The sequence below is a fragment of the Leptodactylus fuscus genome, chromosome 3, assembly GCF_031893055.1.
Source record: "Leptodactylus fuscus isolate aLepFus1 chromosome 3, aLepFus1.hap2, whole genome shotgun sequence".
Taxonomy (NCBI): Eukaryota; Metazoa; Chordata; class Amphibia; order Anura; family Leptodactylidae; genus Leptodactylus; species Leptodactylus fuscus.
The window spans coordinates 70,083,666-70,104,924 of NC_134267.1; positions in this window are offsets into that span (position 1 = coordinate 70,083,666).

A 21,259-nucleotide genomic window follows, 5' to 3' on the forward strand; every position below is an offset into this window, starting at 1 on the left:
AGTTTGGACCAATTCATGGTGGAGGGAGCCTCTAAAAACCCCAGTTTGGACCAATTCATGGTGGAGGGAGCCTCTAAAAACCCCAGTTTGGACCAATTCATGGTGGAGGGAGCCTCTAAAAACCCCAGTTTGGACCAATTCATGATGTAGGGAGCCTCTAAAAACCCCCAGTTTGGACCAATTCATGGTGGAGGGAGCCTCTAAAACCCCCAGTTTGGACCAATTCATGGTGGAGGGAGCCTCTAAACAGCTCAGTTTGGGCAAATTCATGGTGGAGGGAGCCTCTAAAAACCCCCAGTTTGGACCAACTCATGGTGGAGGGAGACTCTAAAAACCCCAGTTTGGACCAATTCATGGTGGAGGGAGCCTCTAAACAGCTCAGTTTGGGCATATTCATGGTGGAGGGAGCCTCTAAAAACCCCCAGTTTGGACCAATTCATGGTGGAGGGAGCCTCTAAAAACCCCAGTTTGAACCAATTCATGTTGGAGGGAGCCTCTAAACAGCTCAGTTTGGGCAAATTCATGGTGGAGGGAGCCTCTAAAAACCCCAGTTTGGACCAATTCATGGTGGAGGGAGCCTCTAAACAGCCCAGTTTGGGCAAATTCATGGTGGAGGGAGCCTCTAAACAGCCCAGTTTGGGCAAATTCATGGTGGAGGGAGCCTCTAAAAACCCCAGTTTGGACCAATTCATGGTGGAGGGAGCCTCTAAAAACCTCAGGTTGGACCAATTCATGATGGAGGGAGCCTCTAAACAGCCCCAGTTTGGGCAAATTCATGGTGGAGGAAGCCTCTAAAAACCTCCAGTTTGGACCAATTCATGGTGGAGGGAGCCTCTAAAAACCCCAGTTTGGACCAATTCATGATGTAGGGAGCCTCTAAAAACCCCAGTTTGGACCAATTCATGGTGGAGGGAGCCTCTAAAAACCCCAGTTTGGACCAATTCATGATGGAGGGAGCCTCTAAACAGCCCAGTTTGGGCAAATTCATGGTGGAGGGAGCCTCTAAAAACCTCCAGTTTGGACCAATTCATGGTGGAGGGGAGCCTCTAAAAACCCCAGTTTGGACCAATTCATGGTGGAGGGAGCCTCTATAAACCCCCAGTTTGGACCAATTCATGGTGGAGGGAGCCTCTAAAAACCCCAGTTTGGACCAATTCATGGTGGAGGGGAGCCTCTAAAAACCCCAGTTTGGACCAATTCATGATGTAGGGAGCCTCTAAAAAACCCCAGTTTGGACCAATTCATGGTGGAGGGAGCCTCTAAAACCCCCAGTTTGGACCAATTCATGGTGGAGGGAGCCTCTAAACAGCTCAGTTTGGGCAAATTCATGGTGGAGGGAGCCTCTAAAAACCCCCAGTTTGGACCAACTGATGGTGGAGGGAGCCTCTAAAAACCCCAGTTTGGACCAATTCATGGTGGAGGGAGCCTCTAAACAGCTCAGTTTGGGCATATTCATGGTGGAGGGAGCCTCTAAAAACCCCCAGTTTGGACCAATTCATGGTGGAGGGAGCCTCTAAAAACCCCAGTTTGAACCAATTCATGTTGGAGGGAGCCTCTAAACAGCTCAGTTTGGGCAAATTCATGGTGGAGGGAGCCTCTAAAAACCCCAGTTTGGACCAATTCATGGTGGAGGGAGCCTCTAAACAGCCCAGTTTGGGCAAATTCATGGTGGAGGGAGCCTCTAAACAGCCCAGTTTGGGCAAATTCATGGTGGAGGGGAGCCTCTAAAAACCCCAGTTTGGACCAATTCATGGTGGAGGGAGCCTCTAAAAACCCCCAGGTTGGACCAATTCATGATGGAGGGAGCCTCTAAACAGCCCAGTTTGGGCAAATTCATGGTGGAGGAAGCCTCTAAAAACCTCCAGTTTGGACCAATTCATGGTGGAGGGAGCCTCTAAAAACCCCAGTTTGGACCAATTCATGATGGAGGGAGCCTCTAAACAGCCCAGTTTGGGCAAATTCATGGTGGAGGGAGCCTCTAAAAACCCCCAGTTTGGACCAATTCATGGTGGAGGGAGCCTCTAAAAACCCCAGTTTGGACCAATTCATGGTGGAGGGAGCCTCTAAACAGCCCAGTTTGGGCAAATTCATGGTGGGAGGGAGCCTCTAAACAGCCCAGTTTGGGCAAATTCATGGTGGAGGGAGCCTCTAAAAACCCCAGTTTGGACCAATTCATGGTGGAGGGAGCCTCTAAACAGCCCAGTTTGGGCAAATTCATGGTGGAGGGAGCCTCTAAAAACCCCAGTTTGGACCAATTCATGGTGGGAGTGAGCCTCTAAAAACCCCAGTTTGGACCAATTCATGATGGAGGGAGCCTCTAAACAGCCCAGTTTGTGCAAATTCATGGTGGAGGGAGCCTCTAAAAACCTCCAGTTTGGACCAATTCATGGTGGAGGGAGCCTCTAAAAACCCCAGTTTGGACCAATTCATGGTGGAGGGAGCCTCTAAACAGCCCAGTTTGGACCAATTCATGGTGGAGGGAGCCTCTAAACAGCTCAGTTTGGGCAAATTCATGGTGGAGGGAGCCTTTAAACAGCCCAGTTTGGGAAATTCATGGTGGAGGGAGCCTCTAAACAGCCCAGTTTGGACCAATTCATGGTGGAGGGAGCCTCTAAAAACCCCAGTTTGGACCAATTCATGGTGGAGGGAGCCTCTATACAGCCCAGTTTGGACCAATTCATGGTGGAGGGAGCCTCTAAAAACCCCAGTTTTGGACCAATTCATGGTGGAGGGAGCCTCTAAAAACCCCAGTTTGGACCAATTCATGGTGGAGGGAGCCTCTAAACAGCCCAGTTTGGGCAAAAGTCATGGTGGAGGGAGCCTCTAAACAGCCCAGTTTGGGCAAATTCATGGTGGAGGGAGCCTCTAAAAACCCCAGTTTGGACCAATTCATGGTGGAGGGAGCCTCTAAAAACCCCAGGTTGGACCAATTCATGATGGAGGGAGCCTCTAAACAGCCCAGTTTGGGCAAATTCATGGTGGAGGAAGCCTCTAAAAACCTCCAGTTTGGACCAATTCATGGTGGAGGGAGCCTCTAAAAACCCCAGTTTGGACCAATTCATGATGGAGGGAGCCTCTAAACAGCCCAGTTTGGGCAAATTCATGGTGGAGGGAGCCTCTAAAAACCCCCAGTTTGGACCAATTCATGGTGGAGGGAGCCTCTAAAAACCCCTGTTTGGTGACCAATTCATGGTGGAGGGAGCCTCTAAACAGCCCAGTTTGGGCAAATTCATGGTGGAGGGAGCCTCTAAAAACCCCAGTTTGGACCAATTCATGGTGGAGGGAGCCTCTAAACAGCCCAGTTTGGCAAATTTATGGTGGAGGGAGCCTCTAAACAGCCCAGTTTGGGTAAATTCATGGTGGAGGGAGCCTCTAAAATCTCCAGTTTGGACCAATTCATGGTGGAGGGAGCCTCTAAAAACCCCAGTTTGGACCAATTCATGGTGGAGGGAGCCTTTAAACAGCCCAGTTTGGGAAATTCATGGTGGGAGGGAGCCTCTAAACAGCCAGTTTGGACCAATTCATGGTGGAGGGAGCCTCTAAACAGCCCAGTTTAGGCAAATTCATGGTGGAGGGAGCCTCTAAACAGCCCAGTTTGGGCAAATTCATGGTGGAGGGAGCCTCTAAAAACCCCCAGTTTGGACCAATTCATGGTGGAGGGAGCCTCTAAAAACCCAGTTTGGACCAATTCATGGTGGAGGAGCCTCTAAAAACCCCAGGTTGGACCAATTCATGGATGGAGGGAGCCTCTAAACAGCCCAGTTTGGGCAAATTCATGGTGGAGGGAGCCTCTAAAAACTCCAGTTTGGACCAATTCATGGTGGAGGGAGCCTCTAAAAACCCCAGTTTGGACCAATTCATGGTGGAGGGAGCCTCTAAACAGCCCAGTTTGGGCAAATTCATGGTTGGAGGGAGCCTCTAAACAGCTCAGTTTGGGCAAATTCATGGTGGAGGGAGCCTCTAAACAGCCCAGTTTGGGCAAATTCATGGTGGAGGGGAGCCTCTAAAAACCCCAAGTTTGGACCAATTCATGGTGGAGGGAGCCTCTAAAAACCCCAGGTTGGACCAATTCATGATGGAGGGAGCCTCTAAACAGCCCAGTTTGGGCAAATTCATGGTGGAGGAAGCCTCTAAAAACCTCCAGTTTGGACCAATTCATGGTGGAGGGAGCCTCTAAAAACCCCAGTTTGGACCAATTCATGGTGGAGGGGAGCCTCTAAACAGCCCAGTTTGGGCAAATTCATGGTGGAGGGAGCCTCTAAACAGCTCAGTTTGGGCAAATTCATGTTGGAGGGAGCCTCTAAACAGTCCACTTTGGGCAAATTCATGGTGGAGGGAGCCTCTAAACAGCCCAGTTTGGGCAAATTCATGGTGGAGGGAGCCTCTAAAAACCCAGTTTGGACCAATTCATGGTGGAGGAGCCTCTATACAGCCCAGTTTGGACCAATTCATGGTGGAGGGAGCCCTCTAAAAACCCCAGTTTGGACCAATTCATGGTGGAGGGAGCTCTAAAAACCCCAGTTTGGGACCAATTCATGGTGGAGGGAGCCTCTAAACAGCCCCAGTTTGGGCAAATTCATGGTGGAGGGAGCCTCTAAACAGCCCAGTTTGGGCAAATTCATGGTGGAGGGAGCCTCTAAAAACCCCCAGTTTGGACCCAATTCATGGTGGAGGGAGCCTCTAAAAACCCCAGTTTGGACCAATTCATGGTGGAGGGAGCCTCTAAAAACCCCAGTTTGGACCAATTCATGATGGAGAGAGCCTCTAAACAGCCCAGTTTGGACCAATTCATGGTGGAGGGAGCCTCTAAAAACCCCAGTTTTGGACCAATTGATGGTGGAGGGAGCCTCTACAAACCCCAGTTTGGACCAATTCATGATGTAGGGGAGCCTCTAAAACCCCCAGTTTGGACCAATTCATGGTGGAGGGAGCCTCTAAAACCCCCAGTTTGGACCAATTCATGGTGGAGGGAGCCTCTAAACAGCTCAGTTTGGGCAAATTCATGGTGGAGGGAGCCTCTAAAAACCCCCAGTTTGGACCAACTGATGGTGGAGGGAGCCTCTAAAAACCCCAGTTTGGACCAATTCATGGTGGAGGGGAGCCTCTAAACAGCTCAGTTTGGGCAAATTCATGGTGGAGGGAGCCTCTAAAAACCCCCAGTTTGGACCAATTCATGGTGGAGGGAGCCTCTAAAAACCCCAGTTTGAACCAATTCATGTTGGAGGGAGCCTCTAAACAGCTCAGTTTGGGAAAATTCATGGTGGAGGGAGCCTCTAAACAGCCCAGTTTGGGCAAATTCATGGTGGAGGGAGCCTCTAAAAACCCCAGTTTGGACCAATTCATGGTGGAGGGAGCCTCTAAAAACCCCAGTTGGACCAATTCATGGTGGAGGGAGCCTCTAAAAACCCCAGTTTGGACCAATTCATGATGTAGGGAGCCTCTAAAAACCCCAGTTTGGACCAATTCATGGTGGAGGGAGCCTCTAAAAACCCCAGTTTGGACCAATTCATGATGGAGGGAGCCTCTAAACAGCCCAGTTTGGGCAAATTCATGGTGGAGGGAGCCTCTAAAAACCTCCAGTTTGGACCAATTCATGGTGGAGGGGAGCCTCTAAAAACCCCAGTTTGGACCAATTCATGGTGGAGGGAGCCTCTAAAAACCCCAGTTTGGACCAATTCATGGTGGAGGGAGCCTCTAAAAACCCCAGTTTGGACCAATTCATGGTGGAGGGAGCCTCTAAAAACCCCAGTTTGGACAATTCATGATGTAGGGAGCCTCTAAAAACCCCCAGTTTGGACCAATTCATGGTGGAGGGAGCCTCTAAAACCCCCAGTTTGGACCAATTCATGGTGGATGGGAGCCTCTAAACAGCTCAGTTTGGGCAAATTCATGGTGGAGGGAGCCTCTAAAAACCCCCAGTTTGGACCAACTCATGGTGGAGGGAGACTCTAAAAACCCCAGTTTGGACCAATTCATGGTGGAGGGAGCCTCTAAACAGCTCAGTTTGGGCATATTCATGGTGGAGGGAGCCTCTAAAAACCCCCAGTTTGGACCAATTCATGTGGAGGGAGCCTCTAAAAACCCCAGTTTGAACCAATTCATGTTGGAGGGAGCCTCTAAACAGCTCAGTTTGGGCAAATTCATGGTGGAGGGAGCCTCTAAAAACCCCAGTTGGACCAATTCATGGTGGAGGGAGCCTCTAAACAGCCCAGGTTTGGGCAAATTCATGGTGGAGGGAGCCTCTAAACAGCCCAGTTTGGGCAAATTCATGGTGGAGGGAGCCTCTAAAAACCCAGTTTGGACCAATTCATGGTGGAGGGAGCCTCTAAAAACCTCAGGTTGGACCAATTCATGATGGAGGGAGCCTCTAAACAGCCCAGTTTGGGCAAATTCATGGTGGAGGAAGCCTCTAAAAACCTCCAGTTTGGACCAATTCATGGTGGAGGGAGCCTCTAAAAACCCCAGTTTGGACCAATTCATGATGTAGGGAGCCTCTAAAAAACCCAGTTTGGACCAATTCATGGTGGAGGGAGCCTCTAAAAACCCCAGTTTGGACCAATTCATGATGGAGGGAGCCTCTAAACAGCCCAGTTTGGGCAAATTCATGGTGGAGGGAGCCTCTAAAAACCTCCAGTTTGGACCAATTCATGGTGGAGGGAGCCTCTAAAAACCCCAGTTTGGACCAATTCATGGTGGAGGGAGCCTCTAAAAACCCCAGTTTGGACCAATTCATGGTGGAGGGAGCCTCTAAAAACCCCAGTTTGGACCAATTCATGGTGGAGGGAGCCTCTAAAAACCCCAGTTTGGACCAATTCATGATGTAGGGAGCCTCTAAAAAACCCCAGTTTGGACCAATTCATGGTGGAGGGAGCCTCTAAAACCCCCAGTTTGGACCAATTCATGGTGGAGGGAGCCTCTAAACAGCTCAGTTTGGGCAAATTCATGGTGGAGGGAGCCTCTAAAAACCCCCAGTTTGGACCAACTGATGGTGGAGGGAGCCTCTAAAAACCCCAGTTTGGACAATTCATGGTGGAGGGAGCCTCTAAACAGCTCAGTTTGGGCATATTCATGGTGGAGGGAGCCTCTAAAAACCCCAGTTTGGACCAATTCATGGTGGAGGGAGCCTCTAAAAACCCCAGTTTGAACCAATTCATGTTGGAGGGAGCCTCTAAACAGCTCAGTTTGGGCAAATTCATGGTGGAGGGAGCCTCTAAAAACCCAGTTTGGACCAATTCATGGTGGAGGGAGCCTCTAAACAGCCCAGTTTGGGCAAATTCATGGTGGAGGGAGCCTCTAAACAGCCCAGTTTGGGCAAATTCATGGTGGAGGGAGCCTCTAAAAACCCCAGTTTGGACCAATTCATGGTGGAGGAGCCTCTAAAAACCCCAGGTTGGACCAATTCATGATGGAGGGAGCCTCTAAACAGCCCAGTTTGGGGCAAATTCATGGTGGAGGAAGCCTCTAAAAACCTCCAGTTTGGACCAATTCATGGTGGAGGGAGCCTCTAAAAACCCCAGTTTGGACCAATTCATGATGGAGGGAGCCTCTAAACAGCCCAGTTTGGGCAAATTCATGGTGGAGGGAGCCTCTAAAAACCCCCAGTTTGGACCAATTCATGGTGGAGGGAGCCTCTAAAAACCCCAGTTTGGACCAATTCATGGTGGAGGGAGCCTCTAAACAGCCCAGTTTGGGCAAATTCATGGTGGAGGGAGCCTCTAAACAGCCCAGTTTGGGCAAATTCATGGTGGAGGGAGCCTCTAAAAACCCCAGTTTGGACCAATTCATGGTGGAGGGAGCCTCTAAACAGCCCAGTTTGGGCAAATTCATGGTGGAGGGAGCCTCTAAAAACCCCAGTTTGGACCAATTCATGGTGGAGTGAGCCTCTAAAAACCCCAGTTTGGACCCAATTCATGATGGAGGGAGCCTCTAAACAGCCCAGTTTGTGCAAATTCATGGTGGAGGGAGCCTCTAAAAACCTCCAGTTTGGACCAATTCATGGTGGAGGGAGCCTCTAAAAACCCCAGTTTGAACCAATTCATGTTGGAGGGAGCCTCTAAACAGCTCAGTTTGGGCAAATTCATGGTGGAGGGAGCCTCTAAAAACCCCAGTTTGGACCAATTCATGGTGGAGGGAGCCTCTAAACAGCCCAGTTTGGGCAAATTCATGGTGGAGGGAGCCTCTAAACAGCCCAGTTTGGGCAAATTCATGGTGGAGGGAGCCTCTAAAAACCCCAGTTTGGACCAATTCATGGTGGAGGGAGCCTCTAAAAACCCCAGGTTGGACCAATTCATGATGGAGGGAGCCTCTAAACAGCCCAGTTTGGGCAAATTCATGGTGGAGGAAGCCTCTAAAAACCTCCAGTTTGGACCAATTCATGGTGGAGGGAGCCTCTAAAAACCCCAGTTTGGACCAATTCATGATGGAGGGAGCCTCTAAACAGCCCAGTTTGGGCAAATTCATGGTGGAGGGGAGCCTCTAAAAACCCCCAGTTTGGACCAATTCATGGTGGAGGGAGCCTCTAAAACCCCAGTTTGGACCAATTCATGGTGGAGGGAGCCTCTAAACAGCCCAGTTTGGGCAAATTCATGGTGGAGGGAGCCTCTAAACAGCCCAGTTTGGGCAAATTCATGGTGAGGGAGCCTCTAAAAACCCCAGTTTTGGACCAATTCATGGTGGAGGGAGCCTCTAAACAGCCCAGTTTGGGCAAATTCATGGTGGAGGGAGCCTCTAAAAACCCCAGTTTGGACCAATTCATGGTGGAGTGAGCCTCTAAAAACCCCAGTTTGGACCAATTCATGATGGAGGGAGCCTCTAAACAGCCCCAGTTTGTGCAAATTCATGGTGGAGGGAGCCTCTAAAAACCTCCAGTTTGGACCAATTCATGGTGGAGGGAGCCTCTAAAAACCCCAGTTTGGACCAATTCATGGTGGAGGGAGCCTCTAAACAGCCCAGTTTGGACCAATTCATGGTGGAGGGAGCCTCTAAACAGCTCAGTTTGGGCAAATTCATGGTGGAGGGAGCCTTTAAACAGCCCAGTTTGGGAAATTCATGGTGGAGGGAGCCTCTAAACAGCCCAGTTTGGACCAATTCATGGTGGAGGGAGCCTCTAAAAACCCCAGTTTGGACCAATTCATGGTGGAGGGAGCCTCTATACAGCCCAGTTTGGACCAATTCATGGTGGAGGGAGCCTCTAAAAACCCCAGTTTGGACCAATTCATGGTGGAGGGAGCCTCTAAAAACCCCAGTTTGGACCAATTCATGGTGGAGGGAGCCTCTAAACAGCCCAGTTTGGGCAAATTCATGGTGGAGGGAGCCTCTAAACAGCCCAGTTTGGGCAAATTCATGGTGGAGGGAGCCTCTAAAAACCCAGTTTGGACCAATTCATGGTGGAGGAGCCTCTAAAAACCCCAGGTTGGACCAATTCATGATGGAGGGAGCCTCTAAACAGCCCAGTTTGGGCAAATTCATGGTGGAGGAAGCCTCTAAAAACCTCCAGTTTGGACCAATTCATGGTGGAGGGAGCCTCTAAAAACCCCAGTTTGGACCAATTCATGATGGAGGGAGCCTCTAAACAGCCCAGTTTGGGCAAATTCATGGTGGAGGGAGCCTCTAAAAACCCCCAGTTTGGACCAATTCATGGTGGAGGGAGCCTCTAAAAACCCCTGTTTGGACCAATTCATGGTGGAGGGAGCCTCTAAACAGCCCAGTTTGGGCAAATTCATGGTGGAGGGAGCCTCTAAAAACCCCAGTTTGGACCAATTCATGGTGGAGGGAGCCTCTAAACAGCCCAGTTTGGGCAAATTTATGGTGAGGGAGCCTCTAAACAGCCCAGTTTGGGTAAATTCATGGTGGAGGGAGCCTCTAAAATCTCCAGTTTGGACCAATTCATGGTGGAGGGAGCCTCTAAAAACCCCAGTTTGGACCAATTCATGGTGGAGGGAGCCTTTAAACAGCCCCAGTTTGGGAAATTCATGGTGGGAGGGAGCCTCTAAACAGCCCAGTTTGGACCAATTCATGGTGGAGGGAGCCTCTAAACAGCCCAGTTTAGGCAAATTCATGGTGGAGGGAGCCTCTAAACAGCCCAGTTTGGGCAAATTCATGGTGGAGGGAGCCTCTAAAAACCCCCAGTTTGGACCAATTCATGGTGGAGGGAGCCTCTAAAAACCCCAGTTTGGACCAATTCATGGTGGAGGGAGCCTCTAAAAACCCCAGGTTGGACCAATTCATGATGGAGGGAGCCTCTAAACAGCCCAGTTTGGGCAAATTCATGGTGGAGGGAGCCTCTAAAAACCTCCAGTTTGGACCAATTCATGTGGAGGGAGCCTCTAAAAACCCCAGTTTGGACCAATTCATGGTGGAGGGAGCCTCTAAACAGCCCAGTTTGGGCAAATTCATGGTGGAGGGAGCCTCTAAACAGCTCAGTTTGGGCAAATTCATGGTGGAGGGAGCCTCTAAACAGCCCAGTTTGGGCAAATTCATGGTGGAGGGAGCCTCTAAAAACCCAGTTTGGACCAATTCATGGTGGAGGGAGCCTCTAAAAACCCCAGGTTGGACCAATTCATGATGGAGGGAGCCTCTAAACAGCCCAGTTTGGGCAAATTCATGGTGGAGGAAGCCTCTAAAAACCTCCAGTTTGGACCAATTCATGGTGGAGGGAGCCTCTAAAAACCCCAGTTTGGACCAATTCATGGTGGAGGGAGCCTCTAAACAGCCCAGTTTGGGCAAATTCATGGTGGAGGGAGCCTCTAAACAGCTCAGTTTGGGCAAATTCATGTTGGAGGGAGCCTCTAAACAGTCCACTTTGGGCAAATTCATGGTGGAGGGAGCCTCTAAACAGCCCAGTTTGGGCAAATTCATGGTGGAGGGAGCCTCTAAAAAACCCAGTTTGGACCAATTCATGGTGGAGGGAGCCTCTATACAGCCCAGTTTGGACCAATTCATGGTGGAGGGAGCCTCTAAAAACCCCAGTTTGGACCAATTCATGGTGGAGGGAGCCTCTAAAAACCCCAGTTTGGACCAATTCATGGTGGAGGGAGCCTCTAAACAGCCCAGTTTGGGCAAATTCATGGTGGAGGGAGCCTCTAAACAGCCCAGTTTGGGCAAATTCATGGTGGAGGGAGCCTCTAAAAACCCCCAGTTTGGACCAATTCATGGTGGAGGGAGCCTCTAAAAACCCCAGTTTGGACCAATTCATGGTGGAGGGAGCCTCTAAAAACCCCAGTTTGGACCAATTCATGATGGAGAGAGCCTCTAAACAGCCAGTTTGGACCAATTCATGGTGGAGGGAGCTCTAAAAACCCCAGTTTGGACCAATTGATGGTGGAGGGAGCCTCTACAAACCCCAGTTTGGACCAATTCATGATGTAGGGAGCCCTCTAAAAACCCCCAGTTTGGACCAATTCATGGTGGAGGGAGCCTCTAAAACCCCCAGTTTGGACCAATTCTTGGTGGAGGGAGCCTCTAAACAGCTCAGTTTGGGCAAATTCATGGTGGAGGGAGCCTCTAAAAACCCCCAGTTTGGACCAACTGATGGTGGAGGGAGCCTCTAAAACCCCAGTTTGGACCAATTCATGGTGGAGGGAGCCTCTAAACAGCTCAGTTTGGGCAAATTCATGGTGAGGGAGCCTCTAAAAACCCCCAGTTTGGACCAATTCATGGTGGAGGGAGCCTCTAAAAACCCCAGTTTGAACCAATTCATGTTGGAGGGAGCCTCTAAACAGCTCAGTTTGGGAAAATTCATGGTGGAGGGAGCCTCTAAACAGCCCAGTTTGGGCAAATTCATGGTGGAGGGAGCCTCTAAAAACCCCAGTTTGGACCAATTCATGGTGGAGGGAGCCTCTAAAAACCCCAGTTTGGACCAATTCATGGTGGAGGGAGCCTCTAAAAACCCAGTTTGGACCAATTCATGATGTAGGGAGCCTCTAAAAAACCCCAGTTTGGACCAATTCATGGTGGAGGGAGCCTCTAAAAACCCCAGTTTGGACCAATTCATGATGGAGGGAGCCTCTAAACAGCCCAGTTTGGGCAAATTCATGGTGGAGGGAGCCTCTAAAAACCTCCAGTTTGGACCAATTCATGGTGGAGGGAGCCTCTAAAAACCCCAGTTTGGACCAATTCATGGTGGAGGGAGCCTCTAAAAACCCCAGTTTGGACCAATTCATGGTGGAGGGAGCCTCTAAAAACCCCAGTTTGGACCAATTCATGGTGGAGGGAGCCTCTAAAAACCCAGTTTGGACCAATTCATGATGTAGGGAGCCTCAAAAAACCCCCAGTTTGGACCAATTCATGGTGGAGGGAGCCTCTAAAACCCCAGTTTGGACCAATTCATGGTGGAGGGAGCCTCTAAACAGCTCAGTTTGGGCAAATTCATGGTGGAGGGAGCCTCTAAAAACCCCCAGTTTGGACCAACTCATGGTGGAGGGAGACTCTAAAAACCCCAGTTTGGACCAATTCATGGTGGAGGGAGCCTCTAAACAGCTCAGTTTGGGCATATTCATGGTGGAGGGAGCCTCTAAAAACCCCCAGTTTGGACCAATTCATGGTGGAGGGAGCCTCTAAAAACCCCAGTTTGAACCAATTCATGTTGGAGGGAGCCTCTAAACAGCTCAGTTTGGGCAAATTCATGTGGAGGGAGCCTCTAAAAACCCCAGTTTGGACCAATTCATGGTGGAGGGAGCCTCTAAACAGCCCAGTTTGGGCAAATTCATGGTGGAGGGAGCCTCTAAACAGCCCAGTTTGGGCAAATTCATGTGGAGGGAGCCTCTAAAAACCCCAGTTTGGACCAATTCATGGTGGAGGGAGCCTCTAAAAACCTCAGGTTGGACCAATTCATGATGGAGGGAGCCTCTAAACAGCCCAGTTTGGGCAAATTCATGGTGGAGGAAGCCTCTAAAAACCTCCAGTTTGGACCAATTCATGGTGGAGGGAGCCTCTAAAACCCCAGTTTGGACCAATTCATGATGTAGGGAGCCTCTAAAAACCCCAGTTTGGACCAATTCATGGTGGAGGGAGCCTCTAAAAACCCCAGTTTGGGACCAATTCATGATGGAGGGAGCCTCTAAACAGCCCAGTTTGGGGCAAATTCATGGTGGAGGGAGCCTCTAAAAACCTCCAGTTTGGACCAATTCATGTGGAGGAGCCTCTAAAAACCCCAGTTTGGACCAATTCATGGTGGAGGGAGCCTCTAAAAACCCCAGTTTGGACCAATTCATGGTGGAGGGAGCCTCTAAAAACCCCAGTTTGGACCAATTCATGGTGGAGGGGAGCCTCTAAAAACCCCAGTTTGGACCAATTCATGATGTAGGGGAGCCTCTAAAAAAACCCCAGTTTGGACCAATTCATGTGGAGGGAGCCTCTAAAACCCCCAGTTTGGACCAATTCATGGTGGAGGGAGCCTCTAAAACAGCTCAGTTTGGCAAATTCATGGTGGAGGGAGCCTCTAAAAACCCCCAGTTTGGACCAACTGATGGTGGAGGGAGCCTCTAAAAACCCCAGTTTGGACCAATTCATGGTGGAGGGAGCCTCTAAACAGCTCAGTTTGGGCATATTCATGGTGGAGGGAGCCTCTAAAAACCCCCCAGTTTGGACCAATTCATGGTGGAGGGAGCCTCTAAAAACCCCAGTTTGAACCAATTCATGTTGGAGGGAGCCTCTAAACAGCTCAGTTTGGGCAAATTCATGGTGGAGGGAGCCTCTAAAAACCCCAGTTTGGACCAATTCATGGTGGAGGGAGCCTCTAAACAGCCCAGTTTGGGCAAATTCATGGTGGAGGGAGCCTCTAAACAGCCCAGTTTGGGCAAATTCATGGTGGAGGGAGCCTCTAAAAACCCCAGTTTGGACCAATTCATGGTGGAGGGAGCCTCTAAAAACCCCAGGTTGGACCAATTCATGATGGAGGGAGCCTCTAAACAGCCCAGTTTGGGCAAATTCATGGTGGAGGAAGCCTCTAAAAACCTCCAGTTTGGACCAATTCATGGTGGAGGGAGCCTCTAAAAACCCCAGTTTGGACCAATTCATGATGGAGGGAGCCTCTAAACAGCCACAGTTTGGGCAAATTCATGGTGGAGGGAGCCTCTAAAAACCCCCAGTTTGGACCAATTCATGGTGGAGGGAGCCTCTAAAAACCCAGTTTGGACCAATTCATGGTGGAGGGAGCCTCTAAACAGCCCAGTTTGGGCAAATTCATGGTGGAGGGAGCCTCTAAACAGCCAGTTTGGGCAAATTCATGGTGGAGGGAGCCTCTAAAAACCCCAGTTTGGACCAATTCATGGTGGAGGGAGCCTCTAAACAGCCCAGTTTGGGCAAATTCATGGTGGAGGGAGCCTCTAAAAACCCCAGTTTGGACCAATTCATGGTGGAGTGAGCCTCTAAAAACCCCAGTTTGGACCAATTCATGATGGAGGGAGCCTCTAAACAGCCCAGTTTGTGCAAATTCATGGTGGAGGGAGCCTCTAAAAACCTCCAGTTTGGACCAATTCATGGTGGAGGGAGCCTCTAAAAACCCCAGTTTGAACCAATTCATGTTGGAGGGAGCCTCTAAACAGCTCAGTTTGGGCAAATTCATGGTGGAGGGAGCCTCTAAAAACCCCAGTTTGGACCAATTCATGGTGGAGGGAGCCTCTAAACAGCCCAGTTTGGGCAAATTCATGGTGGAGGGAGCCTCTAAACAGCCCAGTTTGGGCAAATTCATGGTGGAGGGAGCCTCTAAAAACCCCAGTTTGGACCAATTCATGGTGGGGGGAGCCTCTAAAAACCCCAGGTTGGACCAATTCATGATGGAGGGAGCCTCTAAACAGCCCAGTTTGGGCAAATTCATGGTGGAGGAAGCCTCTAAAAACCTCCAGTTTGGACCAATTCATGGTGGAGGGAGCCTCTAAAAACCCCAGTTTGGACCAATTCATGATGGAGGGAGCCTCTAAACAGCCCAGTTTGGGCAAATTCATGGTGGAGGGAGCCTCTAAAAACCCCCAGTTTGGACCAATTCATGGTGGAGGGAGCCTCTAAAAACCCCAGTTTGGACCAATTCATGGTGGAGGGAGCCTCTAAACAGCCCAGTTTGGGCAAATTCATGGTGGAGGGAGCCTCTAAACAGCCCAGTTTGGGCAAATTCATGGTGGAGGGAGCCTCTAAAAACCCCAGTTTGGACCAATTCATGGTGGAGGGAGCCTCTAAACAGCCCAGTTTGGGCAAATTCATGGTGGAGGGAGCCTCTAAAAACCCCAGTTTGGACCAATTCATGGTGGAGTGAGCCTCTAAAAACCCCAGTTTGGACCAATTCATGATGGAGGGAGCCTCTAAACAGCCCAGTTTGTGCAAATTCATGGTGGAGGGAGCCTCTAAAAACCTCCAGTTTGGACCAATTCATGGTGGAGGGAGCCTCTAAAAACCCCAGTTTGGACCAATTCATGGTGGAGGGAGCCTCTAAACAGCCCAGTTTGGACCAATTCATGGTGGAGGGAGCCTCTAAACAGCTCAGTTTGGGCAAATTCATGGTGGAGGGAGCCTTTAAACAGCCCAGTTTGGGAAATTCATGGTGGAGGGAGCCTCTAAACAGCCCAGTTTGGACCAATTCATGGTGGAGGGAGCCTCTAAAAACCCCAGTTTGGACCAATTCATGGTGGAGGGAGCCTCTATACAGCCCAGTTTGGACCAATTCATGGTGGAGGGAGCCTCTAAAAACCCCAGTTTGGACCAATTCATGGTGGAGGGAGCCTCTAAAAACCCCAGTTTGGACCAATTCATGGTGGAGGGAGCCTCTAAACAGCCCAGTTTGGGCAAATTCATGGTGGAGGGAGCCTCTAAACAGCCCAGTTTGGGCAAATTCATGGTGGAGGGAGCCTCTAAAAACCCCAGTTTGGACCAATTCATGGTGGAGGGAGCCTCTAAAAACCCCAGGTTGGACCAATTCATGATGGAGGGAGCCTCTAAACAGCCCAGTTTGGGCAAATTCATGGTGGAGGAAGCCTCTAAAAACCTCCAGTTTGGACCAATTCATGGTGGAGGGAGCCTCTAAAAACCCCAGTTTGGACCAATTCATGATGGAGGGAGCCTCTAAACAGCCCAGTTTGGGCAAATTCATGGTGGAGGGAGCCTCTAAAAACCCCCAGTTTGGACCAATTCATGGTGGAGGGAGCCTCTAAAAACCCCTGTTTGGACCAATTCATGGTGGAGGGAGCCTCTAAACAGCCCAGTTTGGGCAAATTCATGGTGGAGGGAGCCTCTAAAAACCCCAGTTTGGACCAATTCATGGTGGAGGGAGCCTCTAAACAGCCCAGTTTGGGCAAATTTATGGTGGAGGGAGCCTCTAAACAGCCCAGTTTGGGTAAATTCATGGTGGAGGGAGCCTCTAAAATCTCCAGTTTGGACCAATTCATGGTGGAGGGAGCCTCTAAAAACCCCAGTTTGGACCAATTCATGGTGGAGGGAGCCTTTAAACAGCCCAGTTTGGGAAATTCATGGTGGAGGGAGCCTCTAAACAGCCCAGTTTGGACCAATTCATGGTGGAGGGAGCCTCTAAACAGCCCAGTTTAGGCAAATTCATGGTGGAGGGAGCCTCTAAACAGCCCAGTTTGGGCAAATTCATGGTGGAGGGAGCCTCTAAAAACCCCCAGTTTGGACCAATTCATGGTGGAGGGAGCCTCTAAAAACCCCAGTTTGGACCAATTCATGGTGGAGGGAGCCTCTAAAAACCCCAGTTTGGACCAATTCATGATGGAGGGAGCCTCTAAAAACCCCAGTTTGGACCAATTCATGGTGGAGGGAGCCTCTAAAACCCCCAGTTTGGACCAATTCATGGTGGAGGGAGCCTCTAAAAACCCCAGTTTGGACCAATTCATGGTGGAGGGAGCCTCTAAAAACCCCAGGTTGGACCAATTCATGATGGAGGGAGCCTCTAAACAGCCCAGTTTGGGCAAATTCATGGTGGAGGAAGCCTCTAAAAACCTCCAGTTTGGACCAATTCATGGTGGAGGGAGCCTCTAAAAACCCCAGTTTGGACCAATTCATGGTGGAGGGAGCCTCTAAACAGCCCAGTTTGGGCAAATTCATGGTGGAGGGAGCCTCTAAACAGCTCAGTTTGGGCAAATTCATGTTGGAGGGAGCCTCTAAACAGTCCACTTTGGGCAAATTCATGGTGGAGGGAGCCTCTAAACAGCCCAGTTTGGGCAAATTCATGGTGGAGGGAGCCTCTAAAAAACCCAGTTTGGACCAATTCATGGTGGAGGGAGCCTCTATACAGCCCAGTTTGGACCAATTCATGGTGGAGGGAGCCTCTAAAAACCCCAGTTTGGACCAATTCATGGTGGAGGGAGCCTCTAAAAACCCAGTTTGGACCAATTCATGGTGGAGGGAGCCTCTAAACAGCCCAGTTTGGGCAAATTCATGGTGGAGGGAGCCTCTAAACAGCCCAGTTTGGGCAAATTCATGGTGGAGGGAGCCTCTAAAAACCCCCAGTTTGGACCAATTCATGGTGGAGGGAGCCTCTAAAAACCCCAGTTTGGACCAATTCATGGTGGAGGGAGCCTCTAAAAACCCCAGTTTGGACCAATTCATGATGGAGAGAGCCTCTAAACAGCCCAGTTTGGACCAATTCATGGTGGAGGGAGCCTCTAAAAACCCCAGTTTGGACCAATTGATGGTGGAGGGAGCCTCTACAAACCCCAGTTTGGACCAATTCATGATGTAGGGAGCCTCTAAAAACCCCCAGTTTGGACCAATTCATGGTGGAGGGAGCCTCTAAAACCCCCAGTTTGGACCAATTCATGGTGGAGGGAGCCTCTAAACAGCTCAGTTTGGGCAAATTCATGGTGGAGGGAGCCTCTAAAAACCCCCAGTTTGGACCAACTGATGGTGGAGGGAGCCTCTAAAAACCCCAGTTTGGACCAATTCATGGTGGAGGGAGCCTCTAAACAGCTCAGTTTGGGCAAATTCATGGTGGAGGGAGCCTCTAAAAACCCCCAGTTTGGACCAATTCATGGTGGAGGGAGCCTCTAAAAACCCCAGTTTGAACCAATTCATGTTGGAGGGAGCCTCTAAACAGCTCAGTTTGGGAAAATTCATGGTGGAGGGAGCCTCTAAACAGCCCAGTTTGGGCAAATTCATGGTGGAGGGAGCCTCTAAAAACCCCAGTTTGGACCAATTCATGGTGGAGGGAGCCTCTAAAAACCCCAGTTTGGACCAATTCATGGTGGAGGGAGCCTCTAAAAACCCCAGTTTGGACCAATTCATGATGTAGGGAGCCTCTAAAAACCCCAGTTTGGACCAATTCATGGTGGAGGGAGCCTCTAAAAACCCCAGTTTGGACCAATTCATGATGGAGGGAGCCTCTAAACAGCCCAGTTTGGGCAAATTCATGGTGGAGGGAGCCTCTAAAAACCTCCAGTTTGGACCAATTCATGGTGGAGGGAGCCTCTAAAAACCCCAGTTTGGACCAATTCATGGTGGAGGGAGCCTCTAAAAACCCCAGTTTGGACCAATTCATGGTGGAGGGAGCCTCTAAAAACCCCAGTTTGGACCAATTCATGGTGGAGGGAGCCTCTAAAAACCCCAGTTTGGACCAATTCATGATGTAGGGAGCCTCTAAAAACCCCCAGTTTGGACCAATTCATGGTGGAGGGAGCCTCTAAAACCCCCAGTTTGGACCAATTCATGGTGGAGGGAGCCTCTAAACAGCTCAGTTTGGGCAAATTCATGGTGGAGGGAGCCTCTAAAAACCCCCAGTTTGGACCAACTCATGGTGGAGGGAGACTCTAAAAACCCCAGTTTGGACCAATTCATGGTGGAGGGAGCCTCTAAACAGCTCAGTTTGGGCATATTCATGGTGGAGGGAGCCTCTAAAAACCCCCAGTTTGGACCAATTCATGGTGGAGGGAGCCTCTAAAAACCCCAGTTTGAACCAATTCATGTTGGAGGGAGCCTCTAAACAGCTCAGTTTGGGCAAATTCATGGTGGAGGGAGCCTCTAAAAACCCCAGTTTGGACCAATTCATGGTGGAGGGAGCCTCTAAACAGCCCAGTTTGGGCAAATTCATGGTGGAGGGAGCCTCTAAACAGCCCAGTTTGGGCAAATTCATGGTGGAGGGAGCCTCTAAAAACCCCAGTTTGGACCAATTCATGGTGGAGGGAGCCTCTAAAAACCTCAGGTTGGACCAATTCATGATGGAGGGAGCCTCTAAACAGCCCAGTTTGGGCAAATTCATGGTGGAGGAAGCCTCTAAAAACCTCCAGTTTGGACCAATTCATGGTGGAGGGAGCCTCTAAAAACCCCAGTTTGGACCAATTCATGATGTAGGGAGCCTCTAAAAACCCCAGTTTGGACCAATTCATGGTGGAGGGAGCCTCTAAAAACCCCAGTTTGGACCAATTCATGATGGAGGGAGCCTCTAAACAGCCCAGTTTGGGCAAATTCATGGTGGAGGGAGCCTCTAAAAACCTCCAGTTTGGACCAATTCATGGTGGAGGGAGCCTCTAAAAACCCCAGTTTGGACCAATTCATGGTGGAGGGAGCCTCTAAAAACCCCAGTTTGGACCAATTCATGGTGGAGGGAGCCTCTAAAAACCCCAGTTTGGACCAATTCATGGTGGAGGGAGCCTCTAAAAACCCCAGTTTGGACCAATTCATGATGTAGGGAGCCTCTAAAAAACCCCAGTTTGGACCAATTCATGGTGGAGGGAGCCTCTAAAACCCCCAGTTTGGACCAATTCATGGTGGAGGGAGCCTCTAAACAGCTCAGTTTGGGCAAATTCATGGTGGAGGGAGCCTCTAAAAACCCCCAGTTTGGACCAACTGATGGTGGAGGGAGCCTCTAAAAACCCCAGTTTGGACCAATTCATGGTGGAGGGAGCCTCTAAACAGCTCAGTTTGGGCATATTCATGGTGGAGGGAGCCTCTAAAAACCCCCAGTTTGGACCAATTCATGGTGGAGGGAGCCTCTAAAAACCCCAGTTTGAACCAATTCATGTTGGAGGGAGCCTCTAAACAGCTCAGTTTGGGCAAATTCATGGTGGAGGGAGCCTCTAAAAACCCCAGTTTGGACCAATTCATGGTGGAGGGAGCCTCTAAACAGCCCAGTTTGGGCAAATTCATGGTGGAGGGAGCCTCTAAACAGCCCAGTTTGGGCAAATTCATGGTGGAGGGAGCCTCTAAAAACCCCAGTTTGGACCAATTCATGGTGGAGGGAGCCTCTAAAAACCCCAGGTTGGACCAATTCATGATGGAGGGAGCCTCTAAACAGCCCAGTTTGGGCAAATTCATGGTGGAGGAAGCCTCTAAAAACCTCCAGTTTGGACCAATTCATGGTGGAGGGAGCCTCTAAAAACCCCAGTTTGGACCAATTCATGATGGAGGGAGCCTCTACACAGCCCAGTTTGGGCAAATTCATGGTGGAGGGAGCCTCTAAAAACCCCCAGTTTGGACCAATTCATGGTGGAGGGAGCCTCTAAAAACCCCAGTTTGGACCAATTCATGGTGGAGGGAGCCTCTAAACAGCCCAGTTTGGGCAAATTCATGGTGGAGGGAGCCTCTAAACAGCCCAGTTTGGGCAAATTCATGGTGGAGGGAGCCTCTAAAAACCCCAGTTTGGACCAATTCATGGTGGAGGGAGCCTCTAAACAGCCCAGTTTGGGCAAATTCATGGTGGAGGGAGCCTCTAAAAACCCCAGTTTGGACCAATTCATGGTGGAGTGAGCCTCTAAAAACCCCAGTTTGGACCAATTCATGATGGAGGGAGCCTCTAAACAGCCCAGTTTGTGCAAATTCATGGTGGAGGGAGCCTCTAAAAACCTCCAGTTTGGACCAATTCATGGTGGAGGGAGCCTCTAAAAACCCCAGTTTGGACCAATTCATGGTGGAGGGAGCCTCTAAACAGCCCAGTTTGGACCAATTCATGGTGGAGGGAGCCTCTAAACAGCTCAGTTTGGGCAAATTCATGGTGGAGGGAGCCTTTAAACAGCCCAGTTTGGGAAATTCATGGTGGAGGGAGCCTCTAAACAGCCCAGTTTGGACCAATTCATGGTGGAGGGAGCCTCTAAAAACCCCAGTTTGGACCAATTCATGGTGGAGGGAGCCTCTATACAGCCCAGTTTGGACCAATTCATGGTGGAGGGAGCCTCTAAAAACCCCAGTTTGGACCAATTCATGGTGGAGGGAGCCTCTAAAAACCCCAGTTTGGACCAATTCATGGTGGAGGGAGCCTCTAAACAGCCCAGTTTGGGCAAATTCATGGTGGAGGGAGCCTCTAAACAGCCCAGTTTGGGCAAATTCA